This window comes from Neophocaena asiaeorientalis, unplaced genomic scaffold, assembly GCF_003031525.2.
Source record: "Neophocaena asiaeorientalis asiaeorientalis breed wild unplaced genomic scaffold, Neophocaena_asiaeorientalis_V1.1 scaffold514, whole genome shotgun sequence".
Lineage (NCBI taxonomy): Eukaryota > Metazoa > Chordata > Mammalia > Artiodactyla > Phocoenidae > Neophocaena > Neophocaena asiaeorientalis.
In genome coordinates, this window is record NW_020174914.1 from 222,811 (window position 1) to 242,803 (window position 19,993).

A 19,993-nucleotide genomic window follows, 5' to 3' on the forward strand; every position below is an offset into this window, starting at 1 on the left:
ACATATTCATTGTTTTTGCAATCAGAATCCCAAGGGTTCCATTTACCAACTTGATGAAACAATTAAAAAATACAGGTTAGAAAATTAACCAGTAAGAAAATAAGAGAAAATTTTTGAAGGAAGACAAATGAAAAGAATCATAGAGCCACAGTAATTAAAATGGTGTGGTTTGGAGGAAAGTACAGTATGTTAGCTCAATGAAACTGAATAGAAAATCTAGAAATTTGTTCCTATGTTCCTATTGGCACGTGAAAAATGTGGCATGTCTAATCACTGGGTAAAAAATCGATTAAAAGCTAAATGATATCAACTCAATAAAATAACCAGTTTGGTGAAAAGAAAATAGTTAAAATCTAACCCGAAGTAGGAAATATTATAAGGAGATTAAATATTTAAATGTAATTTAAATGTTAACAAAAAATCATAAACACATAAGAAAAATTAGATAATGCTTCAATAATTTGGGCATGGGGCTATATAAAAATTCTTATAAATCACTAAAAAGATATACTAGAATTTTAAAAACTACATGAAAACCACTCATAAATAGTAGTCAAAAATCAAATTAAAAGGGCTAACATGCATTTAAAAAGCTAAGGCTGGGACCAGATTCATAAGTCTGAATCACACAGACCCCCAAGCTTATAAAGGCACCATGCTTGGTATAATATTCTGCTGTCAAAATCTTGAAATTCTTAATATTTTTTTCTACAAAGTCCCTGGACTTTCATTCTGCACCAAGTCCTGCATATTATGTAGTCTATCCCAATTAATCTTCACATATAATCAACAAAATACAAATCAAGCTCCAAATTAAAAAATTGTTTTCAGATTTTAAAAGATAAAAAACTTTATATCATACAACATCCATAGTGTAGACAAAGCAGCACTCGCCTACATTTTTTTTCAACCATTTGCAAACATTCTAGAGCCATATACCACAATTTAAAATGAATAACTTTGGTCCAATTTTTCCTCCAGAATTAAAGGTTAAGGAATTAATTGAACCAATATGTAAAACTAAGGATGTTTATCACAGTATTGGTTATAATAGCAAAAACCATCAGCAAATCTAAATGTGCATAAAATTATTGATTATAAACAGAAAGATATATTTATATAATTGCGTATTATGCATTAATTGAATGTTAGATATATTGTATGTACATATAAAGACACTCGTATGCTATGTAAGGATATATAATGATCTGGAAAGATAGCCTTGATTCATTGCTAAGTGAAAAGCGGGCTATGTAACTACAAAGGGAGTGAAACGGTGCAGTTAACTCTAGAAAGCTTTTTACATATATAGTAAAAAAAAAAAAAGTCTGAAAAGAAAAACACAAATATTTTTCTCTGGATTACAGGAAATTTTCATTTTTTTATTACATCTTTTCATTTTTTTTTTAACAATGAGCTTTTAGTTCTATTAAAATCAAGAAAAAAACATTTTATTTTAAATGAATAAGAATTAGGCCATTTAATTGTGTCTGGGATCATTAAGCATTTAAATATATAACTGCAAAAATAATTCTAATTTGGTGTAAAACAAGGAAAATGACATAAAACATTTTGAAAGAAAAGATAGACAATGTTTAAAAGTTATAAGCTGTTCCAAACATGCAGATTATACAATTAAAAATTGGAAGGTAGAGCCAAAACTATATTTATTTCCTCATCTTGAAAGGAAGTAAATAAATATACACTGCTTTAGTTTTGACATAGATAATTAAATTAAATAAATATAGGTTGAATTTTGTTTTTGCAAAGCATAAATGTAGAATAATTTATAAGGATTTTTAGAAGTATGAAAAATTGTACCAGACAGTACATGATTATGAGATAAAACATAAGGTTATATGTCTTGAATTGGAGTAAAGAATAGTACTTAATGTGAAAAATAATAATTGATTTAGATTCAATTTAATTAAAAACAGAATAAAACATACCACATAATGAATTGCCAAAAGTTTCAGTCTTTCATCTACAAAGAAAACACACAGAATGTAGCTGAATCCAGATGATATATTACAGTCATTGAGTTAATTCTCTATGTTGATTAAAATAAAGACATAATCTCCAACAAATTGCTTCCTGATATTCCTTTAAGTTGTTTTGCTTGAAAGAGATTTCAAATGGAGAATAGTAGCAGACATCTAAAGTAAATTCAGGACCACCTGCAGTTTGGCTCTTAGAAGACTGATGAGTAAAGATATTTTAGTCAAGTGGCTGATGTAAAACCACATTTCTATCATCATTTTTGATTGGAAAGGGGATTCTTGGAGGTAATCCAGCACAATATGGCCATGAAACTCTAACATAATGCCAATTTTATCTGTATATTTGAACTATTAAAACAATTTTAAAGAACAAATTAATGGACATTTACTTTTCTTGCCAAATTCATTTAAAGTTTATTAAGTCATGTTTTCTTTTCATTTTTGGAAGCATTTTAACCTGTACTATCAAAGTGGTAGAATAAAAAATTTATATAAAACTCCAAAAATTGAATCCATATTGTCTATATTCATTAAATTAACAGCTAAATAAATTAAAGAATTTAAGCCTTTTTAAAAATTAAATAAAAAATGAATATATTATGAGTTCTCAAAAGTAATACTAAATTAATGAATGCTAATTTGTGGAAAACATTGCTTCTTTTAAATAAGGCTGACACTATACAGAGGCAACTGCTTCAGTGACAAAATCTGGTGACCTTAGGCAAAGGAATGCTTGTGCTTACTTCAGATAATAGGTGGCCAGATGAAAAACAACAAAAGTAGCTGATGAGTCTTCAATGTGTTTTCTGTAGGCCATCAGCATAAGGAGGACCTGCTGTGATTTTTGTAAGAATTCAGATATTTAGGCCCCAGTTCAGAATGACCAAATCCAAATTTCTGAGGTAAAACCCAGGAATTTGCATTTTGACAAAGGCATACTAATACCTTCAAGAAGTCTCAACCAGTGTTTACAGGATGAGAAGCAAGAATCTATGGTAGGGGAAAAGGAAAAGCACAGGGAGCCAAACAGGGGTCACTAGTCGGTTCTCTGAGAGCAGCTGACTTTACAGGTCTCATGAGCCATGATGCAGAGCTCCATAGGTTCTTTGGAAACTGCATCTCCCTACCTGCTATATGAATTTTGGTAAAATAGGTTTTACATCTATTTCACCATCATGTATAAAGGAATAAAAATGATGTTTGCACCCTTCCAAAAACAGAAAAATATTTACATGAACAATTAAATGTTTCAAGAAGCTTTGGTATGTCTACAGGGCTGATACTCTCTTAACTAGGCCCATTACTTATCATTCAATTGCATGGAAACACAAAGGACCCCAAAAGCCAAAGCAATCTTGAGAAAGAAAAATGGAGCTGGAGGAATCAGGCTCCCTGACTTCAGACTATACTACAAAGCTACAGTAATCAAGACAGTATGGTCCTGGCACAAAAACAGAAATATAGACCAATGGAACAGGATAGAAAGCTCAGAGATAAACTCACGCACACGGTCACCTTATTATTGATAAAGGAGGCAAGAATATACAATGGAGAAAAGACAGCCTCTTCAATAAGTAGTGCTAGGAAAACTGGACAGCTACATGTAAAAGAATGAAATTAGAACATTCTTTAACACCATACACAAAAATAAACTCAAAATGGATTCAAGACCTAAATGTAAGGCCGAACACTATAAAACTCTTAGAGGAAAACATAGGCAGAACACTCTATGTCAAAAATCACACAGCAAGATCCTTTTTGACCTACCTCCTAGAGAAATGGAAACAAAACCAAAAATAAAATGAAGATGGAAGGACAGGAACAAAGACACAGATGTAGAGACTGGACGTGAAGACATGGGGAGGGGGAAGGGTAAGCTGGGACGAAGTGAGAGAGTAGCATGGACTTATATATACTACCAAATGTAAAATAGATAGCTAGTGGGAAGAGCCTCATAGCACAGGGAGATCAGCTCAGTGCTTTGTGACCACCTAGAGGGGTGGGATAAAGACACAAGAAGGAGGAGATATGGGGATACACGTATATGTATAGTTGAGTCACTTTGTTATAAAACAGAAACTAACACACCATTGTAAACAATTATACTCCAGTAGAGATGTTAAAATATTCAAAAAAAAAATCATTGTTTCTAAACTACATCGCACCCCCAACACTCTCCCCCTTTTTTTCTGTATATGAAGAAAATATTGTTAGACTTCCTTGTGGACTAACATTTTAACCTAGCATTGTCACTAAGCATATAATTTTTAATAAGAAATAGTTAATATTATTGGTAAATTGCTAATATTTCATTTACATTTCATGTTCACCTATTTTTCTTCATTCATTGACCAAATATGTTTGAGTATCTACTTGTACAAGATACTGCTAGGCCTTAGTCAGGGAGTGATGAACCAAATAGACACCATGGTGAAGTTTACAGGATAATGGAGGAACCAAATATCAGACAAGTATTTAAACTAATACATTTGTTTAAAGTTAGAAATACTACCAACAGGGCTTCCCTGGTGGCGCAGTGGTTGAGAGTCCGCCTGCTACAACAAAAAGCACAGGATGCTTTCCGAGAATATAACAGTAATCTAATGGGGAGGTCAGTAGTGATGTCTCTGAGGGCAACCTATTTGAGGAGGTACTGTTGCCTAAATGATAAATTTGCTGCCATTTGTCCACAGGAGTGAAGGTGAAAGGGTTCCAGCAGAGATATAAATCATATCTTCAAAATCTAGAAAGCAGTCCAGTATAGCTGGAATGTAATGAATGAGAGAGGGAGAGAAACTGGCAAAGAAGTTGAAGCTGAAGACATGAATCAAAACAAAGGCTTAGAAGCATATACTAAAACAATGGGCGGGGGGAGGCCTGATGGGTTTGAAGCAGGGAAGTGACTGGATCCTCTTGTCTGCTCCATGGAGAAGATATGGGGGCACAGACAATAGTAGACTTGGGGAGTACATTAGAGGCTATTTTATTCTAGGTAAAAGGTAATGGTGACTTCATCTAGGGTCTTCTAGTGAAATTAGAAATATATTTTAGATGTGCAACTACCACGTTAGGGATGGATTAACTGTGGATTTGGTTGGAATGAGACGGAGGGAAACATCAAGCGTAACCCAGAGATAAGAATGTCTTGTTTATGTGACGCGTTCTCATTTTTTAATATGACCAGGTATGGCCCAGGAAATACGGTTTGGATAATCCTGGAAAAATCTTGATCTTGACCCATGTCTAACCATAATCCTGAAATAGAGCTTGCTGCCAGGAGTTAGAAAAAGTACACTTTGGGAGTAGAGTACAATGTTGAAAAGAAATCATAATAGATGGTAGTTTTAGATGCTGTGGTGTCAGAGGAAGCTTGCTGAGAGGGCCAGGTTTAGAAGTTCCAGCAGGAAGGCAGAGGAAGAGGGGCATTCAGGCAGCAGCTGAATGTCCTCCTTAGACCAAGGAGCAGGCTTTGAACAGAGCAGAATTACAATCCCTTCCTTGTTCTAGGAGATAAGTAAACCCAGAAGATTTAAAGTACTACGTAGGTAACCACGAGAGGGATTTGAAGCCACAGAGGAAAAGGCAGAGGCCCAGTTGCCATAACTCACATGTGAGAATGAAACAAAGGCAAATTTTTCAAAACTCTAGCAAGACCCGTGGCACAGGTGACAAAGCTTACTGTCAGAAGGTTGGGCTAGAATTCATTAGATCCGGCTTGTCCTAGAATCTGCTGTGCTGTGGGTGGGGGTTAAGGAACACCAGCTGTGGGAAGACAGGGACCAGAAGCTGGTAGGTATCAACAGGTAAAAAACACATCCCATTTTAAATCACTGGATGATGATAGTGCAATGTGAACTATGGAGTGTTACTATAGAAACCTAAAACGTGCCTAGGATTTGTGCTGCACGTAAAAGTGATGAGTACAAGAATCAGAATCTCCTCTGTTAGCAGTGCTTGATCAAGTCTTCCCAGCTTCCAAGTATGATATCCAAAAAAATATTAAAATATGGGCATTCATAACCCCCCAAATCAAGACAACCAGTATTATCTACACAAATTACAGGTTTATTTGAATTGAAATAGGAAATATAATTAATGAGTGATACTTTGCCTTTTGAGGAAATTATTCTCCAGAGAAATAGTACCAGTAGGTTAGATAGACGTAGATACATAGATGGATTGTAGGAAACTCAGGAGATTGCAAAGGCAGAGAAAACTCACAGTCATCTTACAAGGTGGAGACCCAGCAAAGTAAGTGGTGTAGTTTGGTCTAAGTCTGAAGACCTAAGACTCAAGGGAAGCTGGTGATGTAAATCCCAGTCCAAGAGTAGGAAAAGATGAGATGAGATGTCCCAGCTCAAGCACTGAGGCAGAAAAGAAGGGGCAAATTTCTCTTTCCTATTTTATGTTCTATTCAGGCCTTCTATGGATTGAATGATGCCCACTGTGGGGAAGTCCATCTACTCTACTGAGTTCACACATTCAAATGCTAATCATGTCTGGAAACAACCTCACAAACACACCCAGAAATAAATGGGCATCCCCTGATCCAGGCAGGTTGACACATATAATTAACTATCACAAGGGATAACTAACGCGTAAACCTAAAGGTCACTAGCCTTCGCTGTTCTGCCAGAGAGAGCCTCTAGGCCTCAGTGCCCAATGTCTGTACCAACTACAACACTAAACTTCTTTTCCCGTAATGTGAAGGAAAGAACCGCTTTCTAGAACATACAAGACCACTCAATCCTCCAATTTCTCGCATTTTTCTTTCTCTCTGTTCATTCTAGAAATAACATTATTATTATTCCATGCCAGCCAGTGGCAGACATGGAAGGTGCTGGTGCCCTTCAGGGATATGGAAGTACCAGTGGGGAGGGATTGTGATCAGAAGCCATGGAGCATTGTACGCTGCATGCTGTTGTTGTTTGCGCTGTGTCTAGCAAGGGAAGACTGAATATTTTCAATGATCCTTTTCGAAAGACAAGATAGCCACAAAAGATAAATGTCTTTTGGACGTAAGAAATTTTGATAGAGGCTTGGCTCTGCACATACATAATTCCTCTGGCTCAAAATACATCTGAGGGGAGACTGTAATAGAGTCAGATGGTTCACAATGTTTATGGACAAATACCATGTTTGGATACATTTTCCTTACCAGGATAAGCAGATATAAAAATATGTGGGTATTGTAACAAATGCTACATAAGAGAAAAATAACAGTATTAAAGCTGCAAGGATATATATTTGGAAAAGTTTATTGTCAGAAATTTAAAGCACCTTTTTTTAAAGCATTTGTTTTGTGTGCTTAGTATAACTTAAGAAAATGTTGACTCTGGTGCAAAAATATATATATGAGGTGAAAATTTAACAGATTGACAAGGGAGGGACACTAATTTAGAGGAAAGTAGGAAGGTAGAATTTAAAATAAAAATGCAATAACAAAGAGTCTCCATGAAAAAAAATTACTCAAAGATATGCATAAATCCAGCTAAGAGATGAATTCAAATAAAAGACTAAAGCTGATTCACTTTGTTATACAGCGGCAACTAACACAACAATGTAAAGCAATTATACTCCAATAAAGATGTTAAAACAAAAACAAAAAAAACATTGGTACAAAAGAAGTTGAATAAAATGTTATAAATATGTTGAGACAACATACAAAAGTAATTATTGCAACAAAATATATAACATGTAAAAATAATAATAATAATCTAGGCCTCAAATTCCAGATTATAACAATCCCCTATTATCCAGCTGAGAAGTGAATGAGGGATGAAGGAAGCAAAGTAAAATAATACTAATATTCAGAACTACATCGGGTAGTATCAAAACACTATTTTATTTATTAAATTGATTATTGGAATTTATTTTTTAATTTGTATGCAATTTAATTTCAAATGTATGTTAGATTTGAAACAGATGTTTTACAAAAAACTAGCAAAAAGGGTAATAAAGTTATAGTCCATGAAGAATCAGCAAAGGAAGAGAGAGAAAGATAAATTAAAAAAAGAAAAAAAACGAATTGAAACTGAAAGGGCAAGTGGACAAACTTTTCAGGTAAAACCGGCTTGAAAGTTTTGAAGTTGGATGGGTTAAACTCTCCTATTAAAGTCCAAAGTCCAATTACATGTTATTTCCAAAAGACATACCTGAGGGAATATGACTTAGGAAAGTAAAAATAATAATAATAAAAAGACAAGAACAAAAAAAAAACACTGCCAAAGATATATTAGATATATTGTATAAAGGCAAACAAAAGAAAGAGTATAATATTAAAATCAGCTATATTAGATTTTGAGGCAAATAAATCATCACAGGATCCGAAAAAATTGACTGTCATTTTATATTGGAAAATGATACATTCACCATGAAGATATTAGAGGCATAAACCTTTATATGAAAAATACATAGCTACAAAATATTTAAAGTAAAAACTATGCAATAAAACTTTATAAGGAAAAATTGGAAAAGAAAAATAATGCAGCTTTGGAGAAACAGCTTCCAGGTTTTAAAGAACCATGTAGAAAAAAAAGGTTAAAATATAAAGGCTACATAATACTTTAATTTATAATTTATTTAAATGAAAGACCAAGTATGTTCCATATAAGCAGCATATACACTTTCTTCTAAAAGCTAATGTATCATTTACAAAAAACTGGACTTATAATAGGCCACAAAAAAGTTAAATTACAGAAAAGCTGAAATTGTTCATATTGTGATATTAGATCACAATACAAAAATGGCCATTAATAACAAATGTTGAAAATTAATTATTTGGAAAAAAACAATGCATGGCTCATTAACATGGATCAAGGGGGATTACTGATTGTTTACAAGGCAATACTAATGAGAATATGTTATTAAATATTTGATAGAAGCTCTATGTCCATAAACTCTTTGGCTTAAAATCAGAAGATGGGATGTATTAGCAACTACACAGGCAGTCAGTAACACTAGGGCAATTCACCTATAATATTTATGGCCAAATACCAGGTGTGAATATACTTTTATCATGGCAAATAAGCAGATTTTAAAAGAGAAAAATGTGCATGGGTATAATAAAAGCTGTAATACTCTGTTTGCAGCCAAAGCCAAGTTGTTCTTTAAATGCTTTCACTACAAAAAAATAAATAAAACAGGAAAAGAAAGAAAATAAGCCAAAAAAATGAATAAAAATACATTAATCATTCTCATCACCTGCTTATTTTAAAATGTAGGTTTTATTATTTAGTTATGCTGAGGCCAACAGAAAAGGAGATGATTACCATGGAAAAGATGGTTTATTACTCTCTGTTCCTAAGAAGAGGGCACATTCCATGACATACAGGGCCACATGGGGAAGCACCAGGGTTTGTCTGGACGCAGAGGTTACAAGGGGAAAACCTGGGCAAGAGCCTTTACTGTGGTGTCTGTGGGAAGAAATAGGCATGGCAGGGTAAGCAGACTTAGGATTGGCTAGTTTGAATAATTTCATCAGGGTCTTTGGTATAGGGGCTGTCCTAAACTGTACTTAACTCTGGGGTGATTAGGGCTGGGGGATAGTCACTGAGAGTGAGAGAGGCGTGGTGAGGTGTGAGAGCTCTGGATTGGTTGGTTTGCTCATGAAAGGTGTGCTCCTGGGCTAATCATTTACCGTCTCTAAGAATTGGCTAGTACCTACAAAGGGCAATCTCTTCAGGGTCAGCAAGACTCTAAGATGTCAAAGCATTGGAACTACAGAAAATAAAAAGGCATGATTAATACATTGCTGATCCCAGCAGGTGGTCAAAAACAGGCTTCCTTATCTCCCTTCCACAGCCATGGCAGATGCTGTGATGCACTGCTGCATTCCTAGTTAGAAATAAATGACTTATCCCAGCTACTGGAAGTGCTGTCAGCAGGCACCTCTTAGCTGAAGAGTTTCCTCACCTGCATGGCCCTCCCTTTCTAGGCCGGCTGACATCCAATCACTGATCTGTGATCCAGCACAGGGTTTTTTAACCTTGGTATGTATTACTGACCTTTTGGACAGGATAATTCTTTATCATGGAGGTCTGTTCTGTGCTTTGTAGGATGTTTAGCAGCATCCCTGGTTTCTACCCACTAGTGACCAGTAAGTAGTATCCTCAGTCATGGTAATCAAAAATGTCTCCAGACTCTGCCAAATGTCCTCGGGTGGGGGGCGAGGAGGGGGCAAAATTACCTCTGGCTAAAAAATATTGACCTAAGAGTGTAAAGCCTCACCCACTCATCCTAATTCTGTCTGGACAGCTCTAACATGTCATTCTTTCTTCCTCATATCCCACTGAGTTCCACACGATGCCCATAACTCTGGTCATGCTACCCACTCCTCCAGGGTTAACTCATTCATTACCAAGCATTCATGGGCATGCATATACTGACAGATTCAGATTCATATTTCCAGCCCAGATCTCTGGGCTAAGCATCAAATCTCTATAATTAGCTGCCTATTGGCTGGATCCTTTTATCGGGAGACATTTTATTTTTGTGTGTAAGAACGTGAGCTCTGGAAGCAGCAGCTTATGTAAGTACTTTGACTCACCTGGCCACTTTGTAATGTGGGGATACTGTTAGGGAACCACTGACCAAAACTGCCCACCCTGGACAGGCATGATAATAACCACCTGCATGAGTTGTCTTAAAACATGAGGTCCTGGTAAGGAAAATGGAACTAACAAGCTACCACCAGCTGAAAGAATTCAGGAAAGGTCAAAAGGAGAGAGGAGATGCCAGTCCATATGTCCTACCAACCTCCCAGAATCCTACTCGCTGGAATCCATCTTGGCTAAGAAATGTGTGGGCCACCAGGAAGGACCCTGAGTCAGAGTGATTGGCCAGAGACAACCCGGAAACTAACATCATTACCATAAAACTTGAGACTGCGAGCCACGTGGCAGAGCAGTTCTCCTGGGTCCCCTACCCTACTGCTCTCTGCCCGGGTGCCCCTTCCCAATAAATTCTCTTGCTATGTCAGCACGTGTGTCCCCTCAGATAATTCATTTTTGAGTGTTAGATAAGAGCCCACTCTTGGGCCCCCTTCCTGCAACAATACCACCCTGAATCTCTCTCTTGAAGCTTCCTCATCTATAAAATGGATACAAGGATAGTGTCTACCTCATAGATTTGTGTGGGAATTAAATGAGTTAATGCATGTAAAGAATTTACAACAGTTCCTAGCATATTGTAAGTTCTCAATAAATGTTAGCTATTACTATTAATCACTAGGCTATCTTGGCAGTTAACAAAGGCAGTAGGTTCAAGTCCAAACTAATTGATATTATCATTGATTTTTCCATCTCCTACAGTGACCACTTCAAATTAATCACCCAATCATAGTGAATCTGTGTTCTTAGAATTGGTTGAATGTGTTCAATTTCATCTCAGTTGCCACTCTTAGTTTAATCCCGTATCTCTTATTACAATAGTCTAGTTAAGAAACGAATAACATGAACTACGGGGTCACAGAGAGCTGGGTCGAACCTCAATTCTTCCTGGTGAATGATATTAGCTAAATTACATTTCCTCTCTCTATCCATCACTTCTTCGGTCTGGAAAACAAAAATGATCATGCTTACCTTAGAGGATTGCAAAGAATATTACGAGAGAAGCATTTTTTGTATTATCCTCAACTTAAAATAACACAAACAACCATTAATAACAGACTGAATTAGGTAAATTGCAATATTGATATTTTCATGTAATAGACTACATAACAATGAAAATAAGGAAAGTACAATTGCACACTTCAACATGATTGAATCTTAGAAAGATAATATTGAGCCCCTTCACACACAAGAAGGTAAGACACAATACATACAGCATTTATATATTTATATAAAAGTTAAAACAGGGAAATCTTAACTGTACTGTTTAGTGATGTATACATAGTGGTAAAACCATAGGGAAACACACGGTTGTAACTACCAAAGAATTCAATGGGGTCTGGAGATAAATACTGAGGAAGGTTGGTTTGGGAAGTGATGATCTGGAGGCTTCTGAGGTGCTGACAGTGTTTGTTTTCTCAATCTGGGAGGTGGTTGCCTGAGTATTTATATATAACTACTATCTATTATAGTGTGGATTATTATTTTATGTATTTCTGTATGATAATTACATTTTACAAATTAGAAAAGTTTAAATAAAATGAATGTAATAAATGAAAACTAAATGTAGGCACAGAAATAGGAAAATATGAACACATTGACAATATATTATATATATGTATTATACATATATACATATATATATTTGTAATTTTTATGAATAAAGTTTACTAACAGGCCTGAATATCAGGCCTGTTTCAGAAAGATCTCTAATTCTCATAACACTGTTTCCTTGGAAACAGTAGTGTTAAGATAAATGAGGAATATTTTGTCTGCCTCATTTGTTGTGTGGAACACACATCTGCCTTGGGTTAGCGGGGCTGTGAGTTAGTATAGGGCTATGTGATAACTATGATCTAAAGTTTGGTGGGAATAGAGGCTGAGGTTTCCTTGTGTCAAGGTGACCCACGTGGACCTTGGCTCACATCTGTGGCCTGTACAGGTCCATGAGGCTGCAGATGAAACCCCTTCTTCTGTGTACTTGAGTAGCTGCTGAGATGAGATGAGCGTGAGATAAAGATGTTGAACTTACTGCATGTGCTCCTTTACTTCCTTGTATAATACCAAGCAAGCATGGTACTGTGCTAAATCCTATGTCTCTTGAGTCTGGTTGCCAACTCATACCCACAACCACAACTGTGGTGCTAGAAAATGGTGTTGGAAGTAGGTTTGGCTTTCAGGCCCTTGAGTCAAAACACTGTGATGCAGGAAAGAGAACTGGGTACAAGTGGGGAAGAGATTCTGTTGAGAATCTGGTGCCTGGGTGGCTGAATTATATAGATTTATCTCCTGGATTACTGGTAAAATAGTCAAGAAAGGCAAAATGGGACAGGTTGAGAGAGTAGCAGCTAAAGAATTAAGGAAAGGGTAAACTGGATAGACCTATTATTAGGTGGCAGTTAGGATAAGGGATAAAAAGTGAAGAAAGTTAAGGTATTCTTTCAAAGGATTTACTAGCTCATTAACAGTATTTGGAAAGAGGAAAATCTGCTCCATATCTGGCAGCTGCCTTCCTTAATAAATCCCATGAGATATGCTCTCTTTAACCCAGCCTGGATGAATTTAAATCCAATGATGCTGCTAGGGAACAGTAACAAAGTGTGGTGACTCATACTGCTTAATGTACGCTGTAGGTTGAAGCGGTAGAAACCAAAGAGGATTGACTTGAAGCCTAGGACATTCTGCCCTACTCCCAGTGGAATTTCCAAGGCCATGTGCTTTGGTTAAAGGAGAATATCCTAGGGTTGGTAAAACTTTCTGAGATAAGTGGGCATTACTACATAATATACTGTCAATCTCCAGGGAGCAAGAGGACAATATTAAGAGGCCAAAAAATGAGCTAAGGGGAGATGAAGATGCTATGATAGGAGGTACCACGGTCCTAGTAAACTCCACAAAGGAACATGATAAAGGAAGAGATATCCAGTAGTGCCATCCCCTTTGCTTGAATCTATAAATAGAAAGGATGTGATACATGAACAGAGGTCTTGCCCTTACTGGTCTATAGCTGAATGTTGGGGACATCTGCCCTTTGCCAGGTTTTATTTGGATCAGCTAATTGGGAGCCCTTACAACACCCCTAACCTTCTTTTGTAATAAAGGCTAAACTGTACCATCTTCCAGGAGGTCAAAAGGAAGTCTCTGTCCTAATTAAAGAAGTCTTAAAATCAAGTGTCCTTATTGAACACCAGTTCTTGCCAACTTAGTCCTGTCTGGCCTGTGAGAAAATCCAGAAATAAAGAAAACAATTCTCCCCAAAGCTTCTACTGTGCCAGACATGGTAAAAACTATCAGGAAGTTAAGCAGGCCAGTGGTGATGGCATGTGGTCATAGACTCAGAATCTCCAAAAAAATGTCAAGCACTATGTGTATCTCCACCAGAGAGATTCCACTAGGTATACTTTTACTATCTTCCTTTAAGGTTACTCACATCCTGCAGGATTCAGTTACTGCCCTATCTGTTGATTCATGAAGTTGATAATATAGTGTACTTTCCTTCTCAGAAAGGAAGCTGTGACTGGAGGGAGGGTAATTTAAAAGCTGTAGTTGTGATGAGACTGGCCAAGAATGCCTGAATAATCTGGGTAAGATTCAGGGTCCAGCCCAGTCAGTCCTTTTTCTAGGCATGATCTGGGCTAGGGCTACCAGCGGCATTTCACAAACAGTAAAGAGCAAACTGCTATCCCTTCTGGTATTTACTAGTAAAAGAGAGGTGCAAAGCCTCAAAGGGTTGTTTGAATTCTGGAGGACACATATACCATATTTGGGAATCCTGTTGGCCTTGATATACAGACTAGTGAAAGAAATGGGTTTGAATGCGGCCCAGAGCAGAGGGTAGCCCAAGTTGCCCCTCTGGCATTTATAATCCTGTCATAACAAGTGCCAGGATTTTTAGAGAAGGCCACTACTAAAACACACACAGACTCGAGTTCCTGACAAAAGCCTTAGAACGCTGCTTAAATGTGATTGCTAGACTTCCAGACCAACGTACTCCCTGATACTATGTCTAAAACCAGCTCATGTGAGAGACATGAGCTAATGCACACTATTTGGCTCCAGCAGAAACAGCCCTCACACCTGAAGAGCGTCAGATTATATATACTGAGGCTTGAGTTACCTATGATGCCATGGGTGATATCAGAAAGAGATTCCAGTAAGAAGGAGCTGTACAAGCTTCCTGATAATATATAAATGGTATATTTGGGATATGCTAGAGAGATCAGCTCTGAGGGAGTGCGTTACATTCACAAGCAGGTAGTATTTCTGCCTCTACAGTGGACCTCCTGAAGCTCTACCCACTCATTACCATAGGGTCAGGAATCTGCCGAGGCAAATCATCTGTCAGATTCAATGATGGGAGTTCTCCTACTGAATGGTGGGACTTTGTATGGAAGGCTGATGCTATCTGAGAGTGGTCTATAAAAGCCCTAGCTGCAGAATAAGTATATACAGTGGGCTGAATTGAGAGTTGTATATGTGACGGTGCAGGAAAAACTGGGTTCTTGGCCTCAGAGACATGTTTGACTATACAGATGCATATACAGCCCAGGGCTGTACTGTAATCAGGCAGGCAAATGGTTCCTTGATGAACACATACATTAGAGAAGCCTGGTAAGGGTGAATTTGTGGATGACCCTACAGAAACTCCTAGGAAGAAATGCATTTGTAGATGCTCACCAAGAGAACCCATTTATGGCACTGGAAAGCCGAGGCAGAGGACCCGGTCTGTCCCTGGGGAAAAACAGTTGGGTACATGAGCTGAGCTGGCACAGCAGAGCTCAAGCAATGCCACGGTGGATGAAACAATGGCATATACCAGTGTCACCCAGAAAAGTCACTAGTATGGTGACAGACTGTCCTAAATGATATCAAGAGAAAAGGCAATGTCCAAAATGACATTGGGAGAATTCCATGGGATCAAGGGCATCAGTGACAAATGCATTACAGAGAAAGCTGCTCATGGCTCCTGGAGTATTCCAATGAGTCTTTCAGGAATAGATAAGTGTTTGGGGTACCCCTGATATGTCTCATAGGGAATGCACTTCACCGTAGCCAGTTTAACAAAATGGGACCAAAAAGTACAATATATAATGGACATGTACTCCTATCAGTTACACAGGAGTGGCTTAATTGAAAATTAGAATAGGCAATTAAAACATTTAGGTTTGAATGACAGAGGGTGCAAAGGATAAGAAGGATGAGAAAGCATGGCTAGCAGCTCAGTGGGTGTGCGCTTCATTGGAATATGAGAAGGATTGAGGGAAGAACAGCCTTAGGGAAGGTTACTACGTACTGGGAATAAGGTGGTGGGAAATGAAGCTGTGGCACTAATCTTTGTCTTTCACACCTCATAAGGCTTTCCTTTCTTTTGGCTTATCTGATCTACCTGTTTAGATTAGGATTGCATTTATCCTTCCAGCTAAATGGAGCATTACTCCTTAAAATACTGTATTCCTTTGAATTTAATTATATTTATTCCTAAGGTAATCCTAGATTAGATGGTCAATTTGCCTAATGTGACCAAGCTAAGATTCACCCTAAATAAAGCCTTATTGCCCAGTGGTAGAGACTGACCTGTTATCTTTTATCTCTGCAAACCTACTGTCTACTTCCAGGAATGGGGAAAGAAGGACCTGGTGAGGTTCTACTGTTACCTGAAGGGAAGAAAAAGCCACTTGGGATGTTAGGCCTAGCAACAATTCTGGGAAGAGGTTGTATCTTCACCCAGGAAGGGCTCTCTACTGTGATTGATGGCTATTGTGTTTAAAGGGCAATGCCAGGGTGTTTTAAAGTCCAAGCCAGAGAGCTGCACCTATTGAAACGCTAAAGGCCATCTAAATTATAGTAGGATGTCACTGGAACATGTGTTCTTTATCATTCCCTTATTGCCTGTGTGCCATGAATTTAAAAAGAGGTCTCATTTCTTGCTATACAGTTAGTGGGTATTGAGTAGATAAAAGACCAACACTGTATTCTCTCTATAGGGTAAATGACTTGTGCTCTACATTAATATGTGGGAATCAGTGTCAATAAAAACCTATTCCTTCATAGCTGAGTATGATTAGGTCTCCAGGCCAGAAGGAATCCTGAATTAATTGAACACTCTAGTGACCATCCCTGTCACTGAAAATATATAGTCTATGGGTAAGAGATGATTCTGCTGGAAAGGCTGGGGAAATTACACTGCATTAAAAACAAATGTTTGGTGTGCTAAGTATTACTGTTATATCTTATCGACTGCTATTTTGTGTAATATTTACAAGTGGTTTGCGTGCTAAACATTACCTCATCTACTGCTATTTGGCATAATAAAGTATTTTATGGGCTCACGTATGGAAATCAAAGAAAATCCAATGGATACTGATGATGACCCCCAGGGTGAAAAGATATTTTGGGAAACTGGTTTAAAACCCTCAATTGACATTACCCCCTTGGAAACTGATTGTCCAGACAAAATAGTAAATTAGGCCTTAGAGAAACTAAACACACGTATAAATGTCTCTAACAATTTTTGAAAGATACAAGTGCTAGTGAATGTGAGGGCAACATGCAACTGATAAAGTATCTAAAGATTTATGAAGCACATTGCTCAAGACTAACATGTTTAGGAAAATGATACCTACACTTTATTGGATAGCACAAATCTTGGTGGTTGCAGATGTGCTAGCTTGCTTTTTCCTGCATAAAAAACATTAGATGCGTCTGTCAGAAAAAATATCACAGAATATTTAAGGAATCCGTTTTGTGAAAATATGGACTTGAGGTCATGGGGGTGAAACTTCAAGAAAGAATTTAACATCAGCCTGATCTGACGCAGCCTCTCAGAGAACGATCTCAGTTGCCCACAGCACTCTTTCCTTGGAAGGAGTGGAGCTGAAAAAAATGAGAAATGGTACTTCTGTTTGTTGTGTGAAGTCAGCCCTGGGGTGGGAGAACAGGGATGATACGGTATAAAGAATTGGCAGAAAATACAGCTTGTAGCTTCTATGTGACAAGGAGACCCACATACACCTTGGATCTCATTAGTGGAACCCAAACGTCCTTGTGGTGAGATAGACTAAAGAACCGATGTACATGGAGTTGCTGAAAGAAAAGATGAGTTGAAGATGCTATAGCTCTGTATTTCCTGGCCTGTATCCTGTCATAAAGCTAAATAAACATGAAACCTATTGATGTTTTCAGGAAGACGTCCCGACTCTTTAGTGAGACATTCATTATATGACCCTGCTTCAACCTTTCTTATACTTCTCATTCCTAATCTTTGTATACCTACTAACCACAGATAGATAGATATTTTAAAATACTTGTACTTCCAAGAAGTAATTTTCTCTTATCCCTGAATATTTGCCACATTTTCTCCTTTGTTTACAATTACCTGTGAACCTCACCCCACCCCCGTTCACCTCAGTCTTAAAGGATGTACTTTGTTATAAGACAGTGACAATTATTCAGGCCTTATCATGGCATGAATGAATTATATCCCAAGACCCTCTGTTTCTCTTTGATCTAATTATATGGTCATCATGTAATCTTCTAATGATTTTTTATTTATTTTTTCAAATCTTTGTCCTGAGCACCTTGATGTAATAAAGAAGAACCCAGATGGTGGGTACTAGAGTTCTGGTGGCTAGGCTAGTATATCAGTGTCTATGCAGTAACATTCCAAGTTAACATCAGTGTTTCATGATTTTATTAATGTCAATCAGCACCACAGGACCTAATAAATATGAAAGAACTGAGAAATTCAAGTTTCTTTTATCCATAAATCTAAGGACTGTGCAACTGACCCAAAGCATTGAAGCTAGTGAGGCTGCCTTTCTAATGTGATCTTCCTCTAACTGCAGTCATCAAGCTTGTTTTTATTAATGTATCTCTCCATGGTCACAACAACATTTTCTCTGAAACAAAACTAATAATGTTTTATCCAATTAACCTAGGCCAAAGAGAGCTTTGTAAATTGATACATATGACTTGATACTGAAATATATGATTACTCAAGGGAATGAGAAGATAAATCACAAGATGGGGAGAAAACATTTGCCAATGATATATCTGATAAAGGACTGTTATCCAAAATATACGAAGATTTCTAAAACTCAAGACTAAGAAAACAAACAGCACCATTAAAAAAAATGGGCCCAAAGACCTTAACAGACACCTCACCAAAGAAGATATACAGATGGCAGATAAGCATATGGAAAGATATTCCACGTCATATATCACCAGAGAAATACAAATTAAAGTAACAATGACATACTGCTATACACCTATTAGAATGGTCAAAATCCAGAACACTGATGACACGAAATTTTAGTGAGGATGTGGAGCAACAAGAACACTCATACACTGTTGGCGGGATTTCAAAATGGTACAGCCAATTTGAAAGAGAATTTGGCTCTTTTGTGTGTGTGTGTGTGTGTGTGTGTGTGTGTGTGTGTGTGTGTGTGTAAAACTGAGCATACTCTAACCATACAACCCAGAAATCCTGCTCCTTGGTATTTACCCAAAGGGGGTGAAAACTTATGTCCACAAAAAACATGAACAAGAATGTTTACAGCCACTTTATTAGTAAGTGCCAAAACTTGGAAGCAACCAAGATGTCCTTCAATAGGTGAATGAATAAATAAACCTTGGTATACCCAGACAACAGAGTATCATTCAGAACTAAAACAAAATGAGTTATCGAGCCAAGAAAAGACATGGGGGAACCTTCAATGTATATTATTAAGTGAAAAAAAGCCCATTTGGAAAAGCTACATACTGTATGATTCCAACTATATGACATTCTGGAAAAGGCAAAACCATGGAGACAATAAAAAGATTACTGTTTGCCAGGGCTTAGGGGAAGGGAAGGATGAAGAAGAGGACCACAGAGGATTTTTAGGGTTGTGAAACTATGTGTGATACTAGTGGTGAATACACATCACTACATTTGTCCAAACTTATAGAATGCTCAACACCAGGAGTGAACTCTAAGGTAAACTATGAACTTTGGGTAGTTAGGATGGGTCAATGTGGGGTCATCAGTTATAACAAATGTACCACTCTTGTGGGGGATGTTATAATGAAGGAATCTATGCATAGGAAAGGGCAGGGGTATGTGGTAAAGCTCTAACTTCCTCTCAATTACCTTGTGAACCTAAAACTAAACATTCTTTAAAAATCAATATGAAGAAACACAAACAGTAATTATTGCTCCCACATGGAAGAGTTATAGTGTAGTTGTTAAGACTATAGACTGTGGAGTCATAAAATCTAAGTTTGTATCTTAGATCCACCATAATACCCATGTGACCTGGTGCACTTGAATCTATGTTTCAGTTTCCTCATGTGTAAATTGGGGATAATAATGACGACAACTTCATCGTAGGGTCGGTGTAGGAA